The following is an 18,214-nucleotide window of genomic DNA, read 5'->3' as shown; positions in this document are numbered from 1 at the left end:
ATTCACACTTGGTTATGGATCTTCTCCTTTCTCCTCTCCTCCTGGTACTGCCTTTATTGGTTTGTTGGTGTGCTTAATGGTGTCTCACATTTCTCTAAGGCTCTGTTTATTTTTCTTCATTGTTTCCCCTCTCTGTTCTTTAGCTTACATAATCTCTATCAATCTATCTTCAAGTTTACCAGTTCTTTCTTCTGCCAGTTCAAATCTGCTGTTGATCCTCTCCAGCAATTTTTTTTTATATTAGCTATTGCATTTTTAACTCCAAAATTTCCATTTGGCTCTTTTTTTCATAATGTCTGTCTCTTTATTGATATTCTCTATTTGGTAAAACATTGTCAATATAACTTCCTTTACTTCTTTAAACATGATTTTCTTTGGTTCTGTGAACATATTTACAGTGGCTACTTTGAAATATTTTTCTGTTAAATCAGACATCTGGTTGCTCTCACAGGCACTTTCTGTTGCCTGCTTTTATTTTTTCCAGAATTTGGGTCATAGTTTCCTGTTTCTTTGTGTGCTTCATAATTTTTATTGGTAACTGAAAATTTTAGATAATATATTGTAGCAACTCTGGGCACTGGTCCCTTCATTCTGGGGCTTATTATTGTTATTTGCTTGCTTGTTTATTTAGTGATTGGCTGGATTATTTCAGTGAAATCTCCCCACCCCCCACCCCTGCCTCAGTGTAAAGCTTCTGATGTTGCTCCTCAGGGAGGCACAACTCTAGGAGTGCCTACAATCACTTTGGGATGACCGCAGCACTGGTAGGCCTCTCTTCCACTCTTTTCCTGATAACACTCAGCTGTTAAAGTTCCACTAATTGCTAGATGGTTGTTCTGTTTTTTACAAAAATATCCTGGGGCATAAATTCCTCTACAAATGAATCCAAATAAATTGTGGCTCTTTGGACAGAAGAGTTCTGAGCTCAGGGTTTGATATTTTTTCTGACCCCAGAGGGCTCCTCCCAGCTGTCTTAATTTCCCAGTTCTCTCCTGTCAACTAGTCAGCCTATAGCCTAGGCTTTTTCTTCATCAGATACACAAATCTCCTCATTGCCTTTCACTACAACCTCTACTGTTCTTGAGAGTGCTCTTAGGTTAGACTTCTCCAAGCTCTGTTATAAATGAAGTCAGTTTCTTTGAGAACAGACCAGGAGCTCTCTCTTTTATGGCTGCTTTTCCTTGAGGTAAAATCTCTGAGGCAGGGCTCTGAAGCCGGGGGTGGGGACAATGGCAAACTTCTCTCTGGGTGACACCCCCACTGTAGGAGCCTCAGTTCCACAAGTGGGCGTTGGGTGAAAGGAGGGAGCCCCCACCTCTTGACTGTACTCGCCTGCAACTTATCCCTGGCAACAGGCAGCTGAGGGCAAGATGAGAAACACTGAAGTCTTGCTAACTCCCAGGAAGAAAGCCTTCTCCTCGGGAACTGGGGGACCAGGGAGCTGTGTGTTTCTGGCTGCAGCAGTCTTAAATGGAGTGTCTGCCTCGCTGTGCTGGGGGTGGGGTGGGGAGAGTGGTCTTGATCCAAATACCACAGATTCTTACCTTTCTTATAGAAAATTTCTTAGGTTTTCTTGAATAGATGTTTCTTCATTTGCTATTTACACTTAGGACCATTTCCAGAGCCTTTAGTTGCTTGCCTTTTAATAATTCTCACCAATTTCACTAGGGTTTGAGTCAGTGGAACTCTTCGTGCTGTCATGCCAGTATTCATAGCAGTCTGTTGTTCTTGACAACTGTCCATTAACCTGATATTATGAATATTCATACAACTCAAGCCAATGAGAGAATCTCTTGATTCATTGTGGGAATTCAGGGCCCTTCAGGCACCCATTGAAACAGAACTCTTCTTTATATGGGGCTGCTCGGGTCATTTCAAATCAAGAATATTCTAGGAGACCTAGCTCCCAGTTCTGTTCTTTCTAAACACTTTCTTATGATACAGCTATATTTAGACATTGTCCTTTTTCAATCAGTCTTGATGACATAATTTCTTGGGTTTAAGATTAGAGCAGCTCAACAGCTAGCATTTTAAGTTGTCACTCACCCTCTTGTTTATGTTACCAACAGTCAAGCCAGCAGGCTTGGGCAGCGGTTGTAGAGTAATAGCAGAGCTCTGCATGTGTGGCCTCACCCTACTGGCACTTCACGTGGAGCTGCCTGGCTTGTCTAGAGGCAAATCTCTGAGTGCTGGCCTGTGTTACTTGCCATTGTTTTTGAAGAATTAGGCAGAGGTCTGTCTAGCAATCTGTGACAGGCAAGGATCCTTCAGTTTGCACTGCTAAATAGTGTTGTGTAGACAAAGAGGGTAGAAGCACTTTTAGCTATATTGTCCAGGAAAGCATAAAATTTCTATTTTTATCACAGAATATACTCAAGTATCATAAATCATATGTATCATTCTCTCTATAAAGGAAGAGATACTTTACCTACATAGGAAGCAAAACGAGTCAGTTAAGGACTTAGAACAAGGAAAGATTTAAAATAGAGATAATTACAACAAATTTGGCAATATTGACAAGAGACACAATTCTTAGGTTTTATTTTATATATCATGCCAATCACTTAGATCTGATTTTTCTACATTTTTTTACATTTTTACTGTCTAAACAATCAAATGTCAAGAAAATTCCCCACTCTTGGTTATAATATGCAAATGCCTGCTTTTATTAAATACCTCCTTCCCCTCCCTTTTCATGGTTGGTACATTTGGGCTATATAGGGAATTCCAAAAGTCTTTAGAGTAAAATGTCTTTCCAATTTTCAGTTGAAAGTGAGTTTATTGTTTTGCCAGAATTGTCTTGCCAACTGTTTTCTTTTTGATAATGAAGAATGTAAGCTTTATGATGGAATTTTTCATGTAACTTAGGTCTATGCAATATGCAACTGAATGCATGTTGGCCCAGGTACACTAGGCATAATTCATAGGACTCACTTCTTCAGGAAATAACAGCTATTTAATAAGGGGAGTGGAGGGCCAGGAAGGGAAGGAAAAGAATGGGAAAAAAAAAAGGAATAACTCTTCTAAGGACATAGTTCAATCATGGAATATATGCAGATAAGTTATTTTCCCCCCCTTTCTATTGTGAAGAATGTTTGAAAATCATGTCTGACAGATCCTGCATCATTCTTGACCTTGTCATTTAAAAATAGTAAATAGAAAACAAATGGGTTTGTTTTCTTGAAGGTCTGATCATGACATCTTGCAAAAGCATTTTCAGTAAGTTAAAGATAATAATATTTCTTCCTCTGTTTTGACTACTGTCATTGTATAGGAGAGGGACAGCATTCCAGGGACTTGTTTTAATTACCCTATCGGTATGCACCATGACATCTGGTGGCATGGGTGAGCTCACCTGATGAACCACAAAGAGCCCTGATTTATGAACCCATAATTGGGTTTCCAATAAACATTTGTCAAAATAATATATTAGTTCAAACCAAAGCCTTCTTTATTTATTCATATAAAAGAGCACTTAACTTTCAGCAAAGAATTGCCTATCATCAAAAACACTCCATAAATGAATCAAATTTATGAAGACATGGTTCTAGAGGGTGACTGCTCAAAGACTACAGCTTATTTTAACTCTTTAGAGGACTTAGTCTTCTAACTTGTTCACTTTCACCATATTCTTTCATATCTTTACTTTCAAATAATGTATATTTTAATACTCACTTGTCAAGGTACTTGTTACCGAATGAATCTAACGACTTTTAAAAATATTTAATTATGAAACTAGCATATCTTTAGCAGGTATCATCCTATAGCTTTTTCAAATTCTGTTATAACAACATATTTTTATCCTTTCTTATTCAATTTACTTCTAATTAAGAACAAAACATACACGGCCGTCAAACTAGTTTGTAAAATGGTAAGACTACTGATAAGGGAATTATTGTTGATCTTTATTTTAAGTATTTCAGCTGTTTTCTCTGTTTACTCATTAATAGATTAGTCTTTGTTTCCATTGGAGGTTCACAACAATAAGTAAGATATGTAATTTATACAGCATGTGTGCCTTGGAGCCTTTACCTTATAGAGCACATTATTACAAAGCACCTTATGAAGCATTATTTTAATAATTAATAGTCACTATCATCTTTTTAGTTGTGGTATAATATACATAACATAAAATTTACCATTTTAACCAGTTTTAACAGTCCAGTGGCATTAAGTATTTTCACAATGTTGTACAACCATCACCACTATCCATTTTCAGAACTTTCTCATCATCTCAAACAAAAACTCTGTACCCATTAAACAATAACTCTCCATTCATTTCCTCTCTAGCCCCTGGTAACCTCTATTCTACTTTCTTTATGAATTTGACTACTCTAGGTACCTCAAATAGTGGAATCACATAATATTTGTTCTTTTGTGTCTAGCTTCCTTCACTTATAATGTTTTCAAGGTTCACCTATATTGTAGCATGTATAAGAATTTCATTCCTTTTTATGGCTGAATAATATCCCATTTTATGTATATACCACATTTTGTTTATCCATTCATCTGTTAATAGACATTTGGGTTATTTCTACCTTTTGGCTATTATGAATAATGCTGCTATGAACATTCGTGTACAAGTATCTGAGTCCCTGCTTTCAATTCTTTTTTGAGTAGAATTGCTGGATCATATAATAATTCTATGTTTAACTTTTTGAGGACCCTCACTATCCTGTTTAAAGATTTATTAAAAGTTTCATTCCTTCTGCTGAGTATTGAAGTCATCTTAAGTCACGATATTTTTTGAAGATGTTAATATATAAACAGATTAAGTTCAGCTGTTCACATCAGTAAATATTTGAAGATCACTGACCCATGTTCCAAGTACGATGCTAGTCACTGAGGTGACAAAGATAAGTAAGATAAGATCCCTGATCTTAAGAGACCCTTACAGTCCCCAAGTCTTAGGAAAATTTAGTCACTAATAATAGTCTCAAGTCTGTTGTAAATCTTGGTGAGCTTTACTTAGTTAAGAAGCAGAAATAAGTTTTTCATGCTTTTGTTATCCTTTTAACAAAAAATATGGAGACTATTGAAATTATGAACTATATGTGGTGGATTTTTGGTAAGAAAAGTTGATCCTGAATAATCTTGTGATCATATCCTGAATAATTTTGTGATTGGGGGAATGTAAAAGGGGATTTAATTGTATAGTAATTTCTACCATTTACATGATATGAATAAGAAGGAATCTCAGCCTTGGGTCTGTGAGAAATGGGTTAGAGAGTGAAAACTGTGGGCTGTAAGGTGGACTAAAGGATTCCCACTGGTATATTCTCTGCTTAGAATTTGAGTAAAAGCTTAATACATGTACAGGTGGAAAAAGGTTCACCACTACTTAGAAGAATGGTGATTAATTTTGAAAAGCATCCTGAGGCAGTGGGTTTGCTTACTTAGTCCACTTGTTCCTGGGACCTTCTGGGCCTTTACAGGGTGGATACACTAGGGATCATCCAGCTAAAGTTCTTTTAGATAACCTGTGAGCATCCTGTCAGTTTGTGTTCTGCTGCTTTTCAGCATTTCTAGATATTTGAATGTGAGGTTAGAATCCCCCTATAGGCTTCACCTGAAATAGAATTTGAGAGTTCATGGCTGGCTGCTCTCACCCTTGGGAAGTCTCAGTAATGTTTTCCTTCTGTTTATAATACATCATTTTAATAAACAATGCGTGTATTCAATTTATAGACGTTTGGACTTTTTAGCCTAAATGTAAATTTCAGATTAAAAAGCAGATCTAGAACTCATCTGAAGAACAAAAAAAGAAATTCTTTTTTTCCTATCATCTTATAGTAGATATAAGGCCAGCGAGCTGTCTCTGTCTCCTATTTAAATCACAAACGCAAACTGCGGTGTTGCTCCTCTTCAAATTAGTGTTCAAGTGTACTGGGGGAGAGGGACTTATACCCTTGCCTTGTGCTGGTCCTTGCGTGTACACTGGCTGGTAACTGGTGAGCTGCATTTAGTGGACTCCATCCCTAGGTAATATGTTGGCATCTACTCCTGAAGTCTGCAACTGATATAACTCCTGATGTAACTTTAGACTCAGCTTGGTCAGGACTTGGTGGTCCATCCTGTCTGGCATTGTTACTGCACAAAGGGTACGATCTGCTTGCTGTGAGACAAAAGCCAATCATCAAGAGGCAAGATGGTGTAAAAGAAAGGGCAATTTATTACAGCTTGCTAGCAAGGGGGAAGACGGCTGACTAATGTCTCAAACAACCATCTTAAGTGGGCACAAAATCTTACAGCAGTTATATAGGCTGGTGGGTTGCAGGGGAGAGGGTTAGGAATTTTGACCCTCTGGTGTTATAGACTGGAAGTGCCACACCAGATCTTTCAGTTTTCATTGATGTTGGCTATCAGCATAAACTCTCTGTTTAGGACTCATCACATTCCTAAGGAATTCAAAAGAACAGAATTATCATCTCATCGCAGCTGGGAGGTACGTACACAAGCAGGGGTCATAAAATCTACAGAGCAGTTAGATCTCCTGGGGGGGGGTATATCCAGCTGGGTTAGTTTGTCAGGGTCATTCAAAGTTACAATAGGGGTTTTCTTGTCTACAATATGGCTTCCCTTATGTCAACGTTGTCTTGAGCTGGTATCAGCATGGCTTTACCTTGACTCTCACTGATGCTACATTTGTCTCAAGTCTCTGCCATGTACTGCAGATAACATTGGCTGCCTCCTATAGCCTCTGCTAAGGATCTGCTTGCTCCTCACCATAGAAGGCCCACGTAATGACGGCTATCCTGTTTCTTTCTCATTCTTTCCTCAAGGGTATTTGGAAATCTTAGGGTTTAGTCCACCAGACGAGTGATTGGGAATGATAATTAGGCCCTCTTTCTCCTAACTATCCTTTTCTGCCTTCTTTACTCTGCTGAGGCTGTACTGTATTAGCATAGCGTTGCCTTTTGTTCTTGAGTCTCAAAGGGCAAAGAGCCACTTTGCCCTCAACATTCCTTTTACCTTTATCTAATAGTTTCTTTTCTCTGGGACTTCAGCCTGGAGAGGGTAGGTCAGGAAATACTTGTTTCTTTTGCTGCTTCCCTTCCCTCTGTCTTCCTTCCTCTTCCCAAAATCCACTTGCAAAAGAAGGAATAGGCTTTCGTACTTTTTGTTGTCTTCTCTGGACCTCTTTTATGTAAAAATCTATGATCAAGTCAGTCAGATCTGCCTCGTCATTAGTTAAACAGGAAGATAGAATTTAGAATCTTTTTCTCTCATACAAAGCTTGAGTTTCAAGACTATTTCCTATCCTTGTTGACTTGAAAATCCTATTTTGTGGTCCAAGTGATTACTAACTTTTATTTCTCTTTATGTTAATGCTGCAGCAATTCTAATCTCCTCACCCCGTTTCTCAAGGAAGATGGATACCTTAGGATGTCTACAAGATATGTAAAAGAGGAAAGCCTGTTCATATACTTCAAAAAATATTGTGCTTGTTATCTGCAGGGGAGGAAGAACTATTCCTCTACCCTCTAGGTCTTCTGGCTGGTCTAAAAATTAAATTGACATGAGACAGAGTAACAGGAGAAAATCAAACACAGTTTAATAACACGTATACAGGGGAGAAACCCAGGAAAACTGAGTAACTCATCAAAATGGCTGAAGCCACCACATTAAATACCGTCTTCAGCTAAAGACAAAGAAGGATGTTGGGGACAGTAGTTTGGGACTTCAAAGGAGAGAAAGGCAATTTACATGGAGATGGAAATGCAAATGTTTGATAAACAAGCGTTGGCTGGGCCATCTATAGACAATGGGTTTGCTGGTGCCTTCCTGTCTGTCATACCTTTACGTTATATTATAGTTATCCTATGATATTAGCTCCTTCCTGGAACAGGCCTTCTATCCTAAATTGTTTTAGGCGATTAGGGGGAAGGTCGAAGTTTCTTTCAGGGACTTTTGTCCTTAAAATGAATTGAGGTAAAGAGAAACATTTTGGGGTGGCCAATTCTGATCCCCCACATATCTATGGATCAAGGGACTGTTTTAGTTAATCTGGCTTGCTTATGACATTAGTCTACAAGTGAAGATAGGGTTAGACTAACTCAGAAGAAAATGTGGCCTATGCCCTTGATATGTAGAGTGGTAGTAGCTGAAATGTTCCTTGACTGTGTCCACTAATAATATTTTATAGATTGACATTCAGAGAACCCATTCTTACTTTTCAAGCCCTGTTTTCTGAGATTTGGGCAAAGCAGATGGTCCAATTCTGCCGTAGCATGAACCTTTTAGGACCTGGCAAATAGAGAATTTGGAATATTGAAAGATCTTTGCAAGAATCACTCTTTAAAAATAAATAAAAATTGGTTTATGAAAAAAAAAAACCCAGAAAATTTTCTAAATGTGTTTTAGATAAACAAAATAAAACATAAACAAAATAAAACATACAAAATAAAAATATTTTGCCTGCCATGTGTAATATACTGTTGAACGCTTTTATAGTTAGACTTTATTTAAGGTGGTCCAGCCACGTACCAAACTTACATTATATATGGAAAGTCAATACTATAACACCATGCATAATTAAAGTATGTTTTCTCTACTGGACTATAAGCAACTTGAGACCAGGATTGTGTCTTATTCACTTTTATAGCCCTGGAGTTAGCATGGTAACTAGAACATTGTAAATGCTTAACACGTTTGCTGTCTGTGTAGATCTTTGCTGACCTCTGAACAAAAGACTTGTGAAAGAGAACACAAAGGAAATGATGTACATCTCTTTTTAGTGTTGTATATTTTGGACAATACTTCATGTCCAAGGAACCTAATGATTTGGATTTCAACTTGTGTTGACCCTGAAATGATTTTGAATGATCCCATTTAATAATAGGCAGGGATAGTTGGGGAGAAACAGATTTTTTGGCAATCCAATCTAGTTTAAAACACTGTGAAATGCCTTAATTATCACGGCCTCCACAAGCTAACAAACCAGAAATCATGTAGCATTTATAACACTGATAGGAGATTGAAAATGTATGTTGTGTAAGGTTTCATTTGACGTACCATAAGTACTCTCGATTGTGATATCTCCTGGTCTTAACATCATACTGAAGTACCGTATCAACTTTTTTTATGCATACAAATGTTTAGAAAATTTTTTGAAAAAGACCTTGTGAGAAGATGAGCTGAAAAACCAGTCCTTTGATTTCTAATTTATAAGTTGCAAGTTTGTGCTTTTTGGGACTTCAAAATGTTTCAATATTCCCCATGTCTAGCTAGGTATAAAGTAAAGGGAAATGTTTTGGTATGAAAGTTTAAAGAATTTTAATGGCAAGAATAAAGCATTGTTGGTTCCAGTTGAATAAGTGTTTTGAGAATTGTTATTATTTTCTTAATGCTATGCCCATGGGCTTGAGAGGAAATCAATAGATCACGAAAACGTTATAGTAAAATGTTATTTGTGCATGTAAGGGAAATGTATTTTTGTGATAAACCTATTACATAGTCATTGTACTATCACAGAAGTCTTGTTACTTTATAAAAAGCCCTAGTATTATGATTACTGAGTGCTCAGAAATGTTCTTTGAGTGCTTGGTTATAAACAGATCTGACTAATAGATATGGTGAGGTAAGCAGTTTATAAATGTCTTGGAGGGATTTTTAGTTTGGGTCACCTAACCAAAAAAAAGGCGTATTATTTGGCATGTCTATGGATATAATGGTAAGCAGGGTGGCAGGGCTATGGCCTAATTCAGTAAGAGAATGTGCATTAACAAATTGGCTCTGTCAATGATGGATTATGCTTGAAAGAATTGAAAGAAGTTAACTGAATGTAACCTACTGGCCATGGTCGTAGAGAACACAGCCTGTTTTCTTCTTCCTACCAGGCTGACTTTTCTCTTGGCTCAGCATTTAACGAGCTCCACATGCAAAATTGGATGATCCTGGTTGTTGTAAAGCGGCCTCAACTTGTGCATTTTGGGAAAGAGAAGAAATATATGGATTAAATTTTGTGTATTAGTCTTTTGGAATGTGTGTGGGTCAGAATCTGGGAAGGAAATTGATAGCTTCATGGTGAAATGTTGGCATAACATTTCTAACTTCCATTTGTCAGCTAAAAAGGGGAAGTGTTCAGGGTCAAAAACACTGATTTATTTGCTACCTACAAAGACAATGAACAGACAAAATAAATGTGTCATTGTAGTATTTGGAATTAAAGCCCAGTATAAAGTTGAGCTATTTAATTAGTCCTTAAGCCAGTTGGTTGCAATGGACTCTTCATTTTTTTGTAATTTTTGTTGGGTTTAGTAAGAAGGCAGAGATTGGCTGTTAGTACAGGGTCATCTTTATGCAGAATAAAAGTATGGAGATTTGAAATCTAAAGCAGTGATTAGCTAGAAACGATTTCATACCATTCTCTTGGCACTCTTTAATAATACTTTTCAATTTTCTTTGCACTGCCCAGAGGATAGATACAAGTCACCTTTAACAACACATCTCTTCACTGAGGTTGTACCTTTAATTTCATTCTTGATGGAAGATCTCAACCAATGATTTGCCAGGTTTCTAGGTTAAAAGTGCCGATAAGACCTTACATTCACTAAGAAAAATAGCATATGAACTGTGTAACCAATACATTTATTACTGAATGGGCTAGAATATGCTTCAGTAACAAGGAATGCTTAAATTTCAGTGGCTAAACATAACAAAGGCTTTACTCTCATGCTACATGTCCTAAAATGATTGGCAGGATCTCTGCTCGTCATATGCACCCAGGGGCACGGGTTGACAAAGGTCCCATTTTGACAGATTCTTTCATGATTCCATGGAAAAGGGAACATGGTAAATCATGCTCTGGCTCTTAAAGCTTCCACTTCACATCCATTCACATTTTATTGGCCAAAGCAAGACAATATTTGCCTATCCCAAAATCTCAAACATTTTCTCCTATGTTTTCTTCTAGAAATTCTATAATTTTAATGTTTAGGTCTGTGAGCCTTTTGGGTGATTTTTGTGTATGGTATGAGGTAAGGATTGAATTTAATTTTTTTCATATGGATTTCCAGTTGTTCCAGCACAATTTGTTGAAAAGGCTGTCTTTTCCCCATTGAATTACCTTAGGACTTTTGTAAATAATAAATTGACCGTACATAGATATATATGAGCCCGTTACTTGGGCTGTCTGTCCTGTTCCATTGCTCTTTATGTCTATCCTTAGGCCAGTGCATACTGTTCTGATTACCATTGCTGTATTGAAATAAGTAGTGTAAATCCTACAACTTTGTTCTTTTTCAAAATTATGTTCACTGATCTAAGTCTTTTATGGTTCCATATAAATATTATAACGAACTTACCAGCTTTTATAAAGAAGTCTCCTGGGATTTTAAATTAGGATTGCATGGAATCTTTGGACCAATTTTGGGAGGGAGGATTTATATCTTAACCCCATTGAGTTTTCCAGTATTTCCTCATTTATATAGGTCTTTAATTTTTCTCAGCAACATCTTATAATCATCAGTACATATTTTATTAAATTTATTCCAAAGTACTTCTTTTTCATGCTAATGCAAATGGTATTGTTTTCTCAATTTCATCTTCTAGTTGTTCATGCTAGGACATGCAAATATAACTGATTTTTGTATATTGACTTTGTATCCTGTAAACTTGCTAAATTCACTTATTAATTCTGGTAGATTTTCTAAAAATAAATTTCTTAGGATTTTCTATGTATATGATAATTTCTTGAACAAATTAAGACAATTTTACCACTTCCTTTTCAAACAGTAGTCCTTTTATCTCTTTTCTTGCATTATTTCACTAGTAAGACCTCAAGTACAATGTGGAACAGAAGTTGTTAGTGCAGACATCTTTCATTATTCCTGATCTTTGGGGGAAAAATATTGTCTTTGCTATTAAGCATGAGGTTAACTGTAGGCTTTTAGCAGATGCCCTTTATTGGATTGAGGAAGTTTTCTTCTAGTCCTAGTTTTCTGAGATTTAAAAATTATGAATGGGTGTTGAAATTTGTCAAATGCATTTTCTGCATTTATTGAGATTCTCAGATGTCTTTTCTCCTTTATTCTGTTAATATGATAAATTTGATTTATTTTCAAATACTATACCAATTTTGTATTCTTGGGAAGACCCCGCTTGGCCATAATGTATTATACTTTTTATGTATTACTGGATTTAATTTGCTTATATTTTATTAAGATTTCTGCTTCTAACTATATGAGGAATATCAGTCTTAAATTTTCTTTTTTTTTTGTACTATCTTTGCCTCTTATTGTCATTGGGGAAAGACTTGTCTCATAAAATCAACTGAGAAGAAGCCCCTTCTATTTTCTAAGAGCTCTTTTTAAAGAACTGATATTATTTTTTTCTTAAATATTTGAAATCACCAGTGAAGCCATCTGGGCCTGGAATTTTATTTATGAGAAGAGTTTAATTCTAATTCAGTTTTCTCTAGTTGATATAGAGGCTATTCAGATTTTCTGTTTCTTCTAGAATCAGTTTTGATAATTTTTATCTTTAAGGAATTTGTCCATTTTATCTAAGCGATCAAAAATTTTTTGCTTAAATTTCTTCACAATAGTCTCTTATTTTCCTTTATGTGTCTTTAGGATCTTAGTGATTTTCCTTCTTTCAATTCTAATATTAGTAATTGAGTTTTCTCTTTTTTTTAAACTAGTGGTTCTTTTCAATTTTATCAAACTTTTCAAAGACTGGTTTATATTTAATTGACTTTTCTCTTTTGTTTGTCTTCTGTTTTATTGTGTTCTACTCTTAACCTTACAATTTCTTTTCTCCTATTTACTTTAGGTTTAATTTGCTTTTCTTTTCCTGGTTCCCTAAGCTGGATTCTTAGATAATTGATTTTTGATTCTTTCTTCTTTTCTAATATAGGCATTTAAAGCTATAAGTTTCTCCCTAAACATTGCTTTATATGTTGACACAAATTTTGACATGTTGTGATTTAATTTTCCTTTAGTTCAAAATATTTACTAAGTTCCCTTGTTTTATTTTTTTCCAAAATTAGGTTGGTTCCTTGACATATGGATTATATAGAAATGTATTGCTCAGTTTCCACATATTTTGGAATATTCCAGATATCTTTCTGGAATTGATTTCTATTTTAATTCAGTTATGGTCACAGAAAATACTATGTATGGTTTTATTTCTGTTAAATTTATTGAAATTTGTTTTGTGGCATTAAATTTATTGAGATTTACTCTGTGTCCCAGAATATGGTCTATCTTGGTGAAGGTTCCACGTGTATTTGAAATGAGTGGGTATCCTGCCGATGATATGTTGGAGTGCTCTATAAATGTCAGTTGGGTCAAATTGATTGATAGTGTTGTTTGAGTCTTCTTTATCCTCACTTATTTTTTTCTGATTATTTCTATCAATTATAGAGACAGTTGTGTTTAAATATCTGACAACACTTGTGGACTTGTCTATTTTTCCTTTTGGTTTTGTCAGTTTCTGCTTCATGTATTTTGAAGCTCTGTTATTAGGTGTATACATATTTATGATTATTATGTCTTCTTGGTGAACTGATCCCTTTATTATTATGAAAAGTTTCTCTTTATTCCTGGTAACATTCTTATTTTTCCGAAGTCTACTTTGTCTGATATTAATATAGCCAGCTTTCTAATAAATAGTTTTTACATGGTATATTTTTTTCCGTGTTTTTACTTTTAATCTATCAGTGTGTTTAATTTAATTTGAGTTTCTTGTAGACAGCATATAGTTGGGTCTTGCTTTGTATTCAGTTTAACAATCTCTGCCTTTTAACTGCAGTGCTCAGACCATGTATATTTAATGTATTTATCAATATATTTGGGTTTAAATCTACCAATGTGGGGTGGTTTTCTAGTTGTTCTATCTGTTCTTTGTTGCTTTATTATTTATAAATAATTAACAGACTTTATTCTTATAGTTTTAGATTTATAGAATAATTGACCTGATAGTATATAGAGTTCCCTATCCTCATTACTTCTACCCCCACAATTTCCCCTGTTATTAACATCTGACATTAGTGTGGTACATTTGTTACAATGAATGAACCAATATCGATACATCATTATTAACTATAGTTCATAGTTTACATTAAGGTTCACTCTTTGTGTTGGACAGTTATATGGGTTTGACAAATGCAAAATGACATGTATCCACCATTACAGTTTCATGCAGAATAGTTTCGCCACCCTAAAAATACCCTGTGTTTCACCCATTTATCCCTTTCCTCCCTCTCCCAGAACCCTTGACAACCATTGATATTTTTACTATCCCTGCAGTTTTGTCTTTTAAAACATGTCATATAGTTGGAGTTATACAGTATGCAGCCTTTTCAGACTGGCTTCTTTTACTTAGCAATACGCATTTAAGGTTCTTCCATAACATTTTGTGGCTTAAGAGCTCATTTCTTTTTATCACCGAAGAAAATTCCATTGTATGTAAGTACCATAGTTTGTTTATCCATTTACCTATTGAAGGACATCTTGGTTACTTCTAGTTTTTGGCAATTACTAAGTCTGCTGAACAGTCATGTGCAGATTTTTCTGTGAACATATTTTCAACTCAGTTCGGTAAATACCTAGGAGTGTGATTTTTGGAACATACGATAAGACCATAATAAGCTTTATAAGAAAAAAATTTATTTTTTAGAACAGTTTTAGATTTACAGAAAAATTGAGCAGATGGTACCGATTGTTCCCATGTACACTTGATGTGATGTGATGACGATGGAATGTCTCATAAGCCTTCTCCAACACAGTTTCCCGTGTTAATAATATCTGATGTGATTATAATGGGATTATATGTTTTTTGGAATGAATACCACAGAGGCAAAGTGCCATTTTCATTACATCATATCAAGGGAGAATACTACATGATGGTTTATCACTGTTGGTATTGACTTTGATCACCTGGCTGAAGAAGTTTGTCAAATTTCCCCACTGCAAGGTTACTTTTTAAAAGAGTTTCCTTTCCATACTGTACTCTGGATGGAAATCACTATTGCAGCCCACACTTAAGGAGTGGGAAGTATGCTCCCTCTCCTTTAGGGTAGAGTTTCTATATAATTTATTTGGATTTTTTTTTTCTCATGGGAGATTTTTCTCTTCTCCCCATTTATTAATTTATTAATCATTTATTTATATCAGTATGGGCTAATGGATATTTATTTTAAACTTTGGGTTATAATCCAATTCTACTTTATTTTCTTTTTCAAATTGTTCTAGCTCCAGCCTTTGGAAGCTTTTTCAGTTAGCACCTGTGCCCCTTTGATATATGCCCATCAATGTGTTTTTCTTTTTCTGTTGTTCCTTTATTTTTAGTTAAACTCTTCATTTTGAGATAATTGTAGATTCATGTGCAGTTGTAAGAAATAATACAGAGAGATCCCATGTACTCTTTACCAGTGTCTCCTAGTGGTAACATCTTGCAAAACTATAGTACAATATCCCATTTTTGATATTAATATAGTCAAGATACAGAACATTTCCTTCACCACAAGAATCTCTTATGTTGCCCTTTTATAGCTACACCCACTTCCCTCCTACGCTGATCCTTAACCCCAGCAACCATTAGCAGTTGTCCATTTCTGTAATTGTGTCATTTCAAGAATCTTATATAAATGGAATCATATAGTATGTAAATTTTGGGGTTGGCTTTTTTTCATTCAGCATAATTCTCTGGCAATTATTTCTGAGTAATATTTCATGATATGGATGTACCAAGTTTGTTAACCATTTATCTAGGAGCACACCTGGGTTGTTTTCAGTTTGGGGCTATGATGAATAAAGTTGTATAAACATCTTATACAAGTTTTTGTGTAAACATAAGTTTTCATTTCTGTGAGATAAATGCCCAGGAGTACAATTGTTGGATCATATGCATTTTTAGTATTTGTATGTAGTAGCTGCATTTTTAGAATTTTAAGAAAATGCCAAACTGCACCACTTTACATATCTACCAGCAATATATGAATGATCCAGTTTCTCTGTATCCTCACTGCTTTTTGTGTTGTCACTATTCCTTACTTTAGCCATTCTGATAGCTACCTAATGATATCTCATTGTGGTTTTAATTTGCATTTTACTAGTGGATAATCATGTTGAATGTCTTTTCATATGCTCTTTCTGTGTATTTTATGTGAAATATCTATTCATGTCTTTTGTCCATATCTAATTGGATTGTTTACTTTTTTGCTATTGAGTTTTGAGGGTTCTTCATATATTCTAAATTCTAGTCCGTTGGATATGTAACTTGCAAATATTTTCTCTCCATCTGTAGCTTGTCTTTTTGTCCTCTTAAAATAGCCTTTCACTGAGTAGAAGTTTTTAATTTTTATGAAGCCCAATTTATTAATTTTTGACTTTATGGATCATCCTTTTATAGCTTGTCCTTTGGTGTCAAGTCTAAGAACTTTTTGCCTAGCCTTAGATCCTGAAAATTTTCTTCTGTTTTTTTTCCTAAGAATTTTACAGTTTAAAAATTTGCATTTTATGATCTAATTTGAGTTAATTTTTATAGAAAGTGTGAGACTTAGGTTGAGGTTCTTTTTCTGGTCTATGGATGTTCAGTTGTTCTAGCACCATTTGTTGAAGAGGCTATCTTTCCTCCATTAAATTGCTTTTGCAATTTTGTCAAAATCAGTTGGACAGATTCGTTTGAGTCCATTTCTGTGTTCTCTATTCTGTTCCATTGACCTACATGTCTATTCCTCTGCCAGCACTACACTGTCTTGATTAATGTAGTTGTATAAGTCTTGAAATCTAGTAGACTGATTCCTTCCACTTTATTCCTTTTAAAACTTGTTTTAACTGTTTCAGTTACTTTGTCTTTTCATATAAATTTTACAATAATCTTGTCTATATCTGCAAAAACTCTTATTGACATTTTGAGAGGAATTTTGATAGGAATTTTGTTAAACCTATATACCAATTTGAGGAAAATTGACATCTTTGAGTATTCCAATCCATGAATGTGGTTTGTGTCTCTATTTATTTACATCTTCTTTGATTTCCATCATCAGTGTTTTGTAGTTTTTAGCATATAGGTCCTGTACCTGTTTTGTTAGATTTATACCTAAGAATTTTTTGAGTGATCGTAAATGGTATTATATATTTAATTTCAGTGACCACATGTTTATTGCTACTATATAGAAATATAGTTGACTTTTGTATGTTTATCTTGTATCTTACAACCTTGCTGAACTCACTCATTAATTTCAGGAGTTCTTATTTTTATTTTTGTAGATTCCTTGAGATTTTCTATGTAGACAATCATGTCATTGGCAAATAGGGACAGTTTTATTTCTTACTTTTTGATCTGAATGCCTTCTATTTCCTTTTCTACTTTATTTCACTAGCTAGAATTTCCCATGCTATGTTAAATAAGAATGGTGAGAGCAGACATCCTTGCCTTGTTTCCAGTCTCTGAGGGCAAGCATTTAGTCTTTCACCATTAAGTATATTATTAGTTATTATAGGTTTTTTGTAGATGTTCTTTATCAAGTTGGGGAAATTTCCTTCTATACCTAGTTTCCTGAGAGATTTTTTTAAAAATCAGGAATGGATGTTGATAATTGTCAAATGAGTTTTCTACATTTAATGAGGTACTTGGATGGCTTTTCTCTCTTTTATTCTGTTAATATGATGGATTACATTGATTTATTTTCAAATATTGTGGTTTGCTTTCTATTTGCTATATATGCCCTTTTTTTTCCTGCCTTCTTTGGAATATTTTTAGTGTTTTTTTTTTTTTTTTTACTATTGGCTTATCTGTTTCCTTGTGTGCCCTCTCTCTCTCCTCTCTTTCTCTAAGTAATTGCACTAGGCCTTGGGTTCATAAGATGGATCTTTTACTTATCAGAGTCTACTTTCAAATAACATTAGGCCACTTCTTAGATAATGTACGAACCTTCCAACAGTATAATTCCATTTCTCCTCTCCCCTCCTTTGTGTTAGGCCAGCCCTGATGGTATAGTGGTTAAGATTTGGTGCTCTCACTGCCACTGCCTGTGTTCATTTTCTGGTCAGGGAACCACACCACCCATCTGTCAGTTGTTATACTGTGGCAGCTACATGTTGCTGTGATGCTGAAAGCTATGCCACCAGTATTTCAAATACCAGTAGGGTCACCCATGGTGGACAGGTTTCAGTGGAGCTTCCACACTAAGAAGAAAGACCTGACCAGGTCACTCACTTTCAAAAAATTGGCCATGAAAACCCTGTGAATAGCAGTGGAGCATTGT

The sequence above is a fragment of the Ceratotherium simum genome, chromosome 31, assembly GCF_057802395.1.
Source record: "Ceratotherium simum simum isolate JZ-2026a chromosome 31, ASM5780239v1, whole genome shotgun sequence".
NCBI classification, from domain to species: Eukaryota; Metazoa; Chordata; class Mammalia; order Perissodactyla; family Rhinocerotidae; genus Ceratotherium; species Ceratotherium simum.
The sequence above is the reverse complement of the archived record's forward strand: the minus strand, read 5'-3'. Positions refer to the sequence as shown.